This window comes from Meleagris gallopavo, chromosome 8 (assembly GCF_000146605.3).
Source record: "Meleagris gallopavo isolate NT-WF06-2002-E0010 breed Aviagen turkey brand Nicholas breeding stock chromosome 8, Turkey_5.1, whole genome shotgun sequence".
Taxonomy (NCBI): domain Eukaryota; kingdom Metazoa; phylum Chordata; class Aves; order Galliformes; family Phasianidae; genus Meleagris; species Meleagris gallopavo.
Genome location: NC_015018.2, coordinates 14,024,828 through 14,030,421, shown reverse-complemented (window position 1 = coordinate 14,030,421; position 5,594 = coordinate 14,024,828). Strand labels below are relative to the sequence as shown.

General features: G+C 38.6%; 1 long non-coding RNA gene across 1 annotated transcript; it reads left to right on the top strand.

Annotated features, from left to right (window-relative positions):
- Positions 1–3,010: 3,010 nt before the first annotated feature.
- Positions 3,011–5,567, top strand: LOC116216909. Its single transcript, XR_004160577.1, has 3 exons — positions 3,011–3,197; positions 3,471–3,681; positions 4,030–5,567. It is a non-coding gene; the product is annotated as an uncharacterized LOC116216909 (long non-coding RNA).
- The last annotated feature ends 27 nt before the right edge of the window (positions 5,568–5,594 follow it).

The window sequence follows — 5,594 nt, the reverse complement described above, 5'->3', positions numbered from 1 at the left end:
CTGCCACACAAGGGACACTACAGCCTGCCTGAAGGAAGGATATTTCTCAGTAACACAAGGAAATAAAGAATGAGACTTTCTACTTGGAAAGATCTTTATTGTGGGTTTACCAGAACCCACGTCCCTCCTGGTTTAAAAAGTGATCGTTTCAAGGACTAAGAGGAAGCCATGGACACTGCTAAGGGTTGAGGGCTGATGTTTTTTTGCTTGGAAACTGCTGAGTTCATGTAGCCTAGAGCTTGCAGACATATGGCTGAGAAAGACCTCTGATGGTATTTCTGAGCATAACTTCCCTAACGCCTAGTCCTACAAGTTAAGATCTTAAAAGCTTGAAGTACACACTAGGCTATAACAGATCATTCAAGGATACAAGGGAGGACTTTGGTTCTCCATTTTAGTTTTTGATTTTTCCTTTTTGGAGGATGATTGTCTTATGATGTTCTGCCCCAGTAAGACAGCTGAGTTCTGAGATCCAGGCTCTATCTGGAGACAAGCCAAGGAGATCAGAGCAAGAGTGCCTATAGGGCAGTTCTTGACTGCCTAAGGCCAAACACTGACAAAAAGTGGTTCTAGAAGTTTCTCTATAGGGCTGTGACTAGACACCACTACAAGCAAAAGACGGAAGTGCCTGAGAAGGCAGGTACTGGGTATACTAGGATTTCATGTTCAGAGAAACAAAAAGAACATGTCAGCATTCAAAAACCTTAGAAGGGCAGTGTGAATCCCCCTCCTGTTTGCTTTAAGGCTTTAGTGCTGATGATATAAGTCAGGAGGATGAGCACCTGGGAGATGAAACAGGTGAAAGTACCAGCCAGGAAGTGTGAACTGGTCATAATGGTGGTGAAACCAAGGGCATCCAGTCCACTGTGCAGTACAAGTGTGGTCTGGGACTTCAGAGGAGACCATAGGAGCAGTGCTTGGGGTGCAGGTGGAGTAGGTTTATAAGGAAAAAACATCAATATGGTCTGTTTATCACATGCCTCACCATCACCTATGCTAGTGCTGTAAAAGATGTGATTTCCCATTACTACAACACCAGGTTCAATTCTGATTCAGTCCCAAGCACTAGGCGGAATGGTGGTAATCACATTAGCACACTGAACCTACAGTCAGGGGTTGCAAGTTCATGTTTCTTACATGGGGCGGTCTTCCACGCAACATAGTAAGAGGAACGTGAAACATCTGGTCTTGTCATTAGCCTTGGGCCAATTGTTACTTCATCCTGCAGGAGCCACTTGCCGTGGCTTTCCTCCTGCTTTGTTGAGGGCACTGCCACGTTATTGCCTCTACTCTTGCCAAGAGTCTCCAAAGCATGACTGAGAGTTACACTTCCTCTGTGGCATGATGGAGGTTAATGCAGGCTTCAAACCTTCATGCTTGAATCAAATAGCTGAGCAGAAAAAGCTGACATAAATATTTGCAGTCCTAGCAGAGTTTATGTGGGAAGAGGGATGCGTAGAAGATGATGCAGTAGAAACAATATATGGACAAAGACTTCAAGAAAGGTAGGAAACCGTATGGGAGTGGAGAAGTTATTCAGAGCTGCTTAACTTGGTATTTTGGGGCTAGGAAGAGGCTCTTCTCTCTGAGGAGTGACTGAATCTCTTCCTCATAGACATGTTGGGCTCTGGAGAGAGACAGGCTGAATGCCAGTAAACCCCAGGTGGGGGTAAGGTCCCGCTTGTCTGCTCAGTCTGCTCTTTGGGATATTAATCTGGCGGGTGCACTGTCAGCAGGCAGGCTCACAGATGGTAAAAGGACTCACAAGCCAGGCCTGAATGCTTGCTGTGGACACAGATGTGCTGTGAAGATTGCTTTGGTATTTATGTGAAACAACTGTTTTTTATTAAGAAGTGTTGAAACTAATATAAATATTTGTAAATGACTTTAGCATATTAAATTCTTGACATAACACAAATACAAATATTTCATAGAAAAGTGAATAAACATAAAGCTACACTACTTTGTAAATGAATTAATTAGTATTTATTATGGGAAATTACAATCAATTATTAAGCATTATGATGACTTGCTTGCAGAATGTTATATTATTTTCACTATAATTAATAAATTCAATTATCAACTTTAAGTACTGGTGATTTCCCCTCACATCCCAGGGCGCTAATTTTTATAAAGCATCTAAAATACACTAAGTGTTTTTGTTCTGGGCAGCTTTGTAGTACATAAAAAAAAATTGAAATCAAGTTAATTTCCTAACTTCTACGTGGAAAGAAAATCTCTGGTTGTCCTTTGATTGGTTATGACCTAGCTTGGGACAGCTGGTTTGTATTGTGCAATAAAAATGTATTTCTCCAATGTTTTCTGCTTTACAACCAAAAAGCCAAGAAGCCAGATTTCACCCTGCTACTGTTGTTTATGTTATTTTTGTCATCATACAAAAGTTTGTATGCTCTAAACCGTCCTTTCCTTTCCTGTCCCCTTATACCTACTGTATTAAATTGGTCTAAAAACCAATATTGCCTCACACTTGTCTATAGGTTATGATGGTCTCACTGTTGCTAATCTGATGCTAACCTGTTCATCCCTACTACTACCTTGTGGACATCCAGTGATGACAACTACTACACAATATCCAGACAATCTGTTCTTAGGTATTTTCATTTGTCAAACAGATGCATAACCCAAACGCACTTTTTTGGCCTGTTGCCATAGATCTTCAATTCCCCAAGTCTGTACTCTGCTTCCCTTCCTTCATTTGCCTCCTGTAGCACCTTTGAGCTCTGGGATCTATTGGGTTACTCTTTCCGACATCTTATCACCTGATTGCTGTGCTTAAGACACAGAGTCTCTTGTGCAGAGATAAGCATTTCACTTTTCCTTTGTCAAAGTTAACTTTGTACCCAATACAGTAGTAGAAATGGGAGTACTGGCCAAACTGTACCTCTAAGTACTCCTAATCCTCTCCTATGGAACCACAGCTGTCCTTAAAGTACCCTGAAGGTACTTGCTGATGGGAGTAACAACAGCTGTAAGCTGTTACTACCCCTCCTATGCCTTAACAATCAGCATCTAGTTCATGGCCAAAATAGATGATGGAGCTAATGAAAACATCTACATTCATTTGGTGATGATTGTCAGCTGTCACAGGCAGGCCAATCACAAACTATGAATGCTATGAAGTGGATTACCAAAGCATTTTTCTTAACAGTGAGGAGCAAAGACATTGTCTATGGATGGTAATGTTGCTTTATGGTTTCTCATAAAGTGCTTTGTGCCAGAACAAAGCATAGTTATTCTACTTTTACTAGAAGCGGGATTTAAAAATATGTGTAAATAAATTTTTACACCTTCTTCTGTGAATTCCTAAATAACTTTTATACTAATGAATGAGTAGGCTGTGCCTGTTGTGAGTAGGTTTGGCTACTTGAGGTGGGAAGAGGAGCATTATTAAGAATTCTTTTTAGATTTTCTTTTAACTTTTTCAATTAATTTCCTTATTTTCCTTACAGAAAACAATGAGTACTTCGTTGTAGTTGCTGGATGGATATTCCTTTTTATCTTCATAAGTCCTGGAGGAACAGCAGTGGATTCCCAGCTTTACTTCATCTCCTAGTCTGGTCTATTATGTCTATCTTGTGTATTAGAAGCAGCTCTTTTTCATTGCTACCATCCTTTTCAGTTGAAATTCTACATCATTAGGAGTGGTTAGCCATTGAGTAGGTATGTACAGCTTGATTGATACAGATTTGAGAACACTGATCAGATGTTAATAAGTCATATTACCAATAGCTGTGCAACTTTAATAATGTTACCTAACTATTTTGCAGCAAAATATTTTCAAAGTAGTAACTTAAATCAAGTCCCCTCGAATTTGCTATAGGAGGTTATGTGATGAATATGCCTCGATTCAGCCGAACAGTTATTTTACAAAATCAGGTATTGCCATGCCTTTAGTTTTGATGCAGTTACAATAATGTTTTCCCTGTAGCAGAAAGTGATTGAGTCCTTAGCAATAATTGAATATATATTATTATTATTATTATTTTTTTTTTTCTACATCTTGAACAGTATCTACTTGCTGCAAAGCACTTGAGTATACTCTGCTCAAATGGAAGACATAGAAAAATCCTGCTGTCAGACTGGAGCAAAAGCTACAAAAATGTAAGTGGTAATTCAAATTTGGAAATGATTTCACTGAAGATGGATTTCTGCTGTTGTTGCTCACTGCAGTAGTGTTTGAAAGTCTCACAAGTTGGAAATCTGTTGTGCAGTTGAAGCTGTACTGACGCTGGACAGAAATGTAGCCGCTGCATTGAAGTGTGTGTTTAAGCAACCAGGTTGGAGGTTTCATTTGTTTGCTTGCTTCAGAGCTTTCCTTGTTTTTTTTTCTTCTTTCTTGAGCGGTGATTTGAACTTAAGTTGAAAGCACATATTGTATTAATCATCTAGAATACACTTAGATGTTGTTATTTGAGCCCTCATCCACTGAAGCTATGGAAACTCTTCCTTTCTCTGCTCTGTTATGAAGCAAGTTCTCTGTTTTTTGATCATCTTCCTTCCTGTTCTTAAGCATGTTCAAAAACCGTGGTAAATCCAAGTGAGGGCTAGCACCATCGACCAATGACTAGAGGAAGTCATATTTAAGAGATGTAGCCTTACCTCCAAAACAGAATGGCAGAATGTGCCTTCTCAAAAGAACATTAAAAAAAAAAAATTGTGGCTGTTTCACTGCAAGTTCTTAGTTTGTGCGTGTAGTTGCTCTGTTACATTTGAAGTAAAAATAGAAAACCAGGGTTATTAGTGGTATTCCAGAAGTGACTGAGCCTGTTGTACTTGTACTGTTCAGCTTCACTAAAATACTTTATTCCCAGGATTCAACTGTTAGACATGGTCTGAAGGTCATTTAAGTTCTGGGTCTGATAGAAGTTTTTTAATCTGCCTTGGAGCAGAGCTGGGTTTTAAATGATCTAAGGCCTTCCTTTCTGCAGTATGGGGCATTAGTTCCTTGCCCAAATACTTGGTGTGGATTATATTTAAACTCTGTAGCCAGCTAATAAACTCTAAAAAGTTTCATTAGTTTTTCATAGCCACATTACTTTCGTCAAGGCCTGTGGGAAAGAGGAATGTCTGAGTCTACATACATGTATGGTGTGGGAATGTATACAGATACTGGTAAAACTTGTGATTTGGACTGCTATTGCTATTAATTTTTTATCAATGTATCGATACTAATATGAACAACTCCACAGGATTTTTCCATAACGCATAGATGAGAGAAAAGCTTGTATGCAGACATATTTTATGCAGCAAAAAAGTTAAAATTAAACTATTTAGAACTTCAGAAATTCTTTTTTTCTATTTCTTCAGAATCTGAATAGCAAGAGTCAAAGGCGTTAAAGCTGTATGCTTTTATTTATCTCATTACAAATCTAAATACTGTTAAAATAACTGAGTGAATTATTGTATTTAAGTATGTACTCAGCACTAATTATTCCGTGTTGTAGTTCAGTGAATTCAGGAAATTATTTTCATTGAACATATCTCTAGTGGTAAAAGGTTTACATTTCATCAGATGATGCTGTATGTCCTTTATAATGTGAAAATTACCCAGGGTTAGTTGATGTTTCATTCTC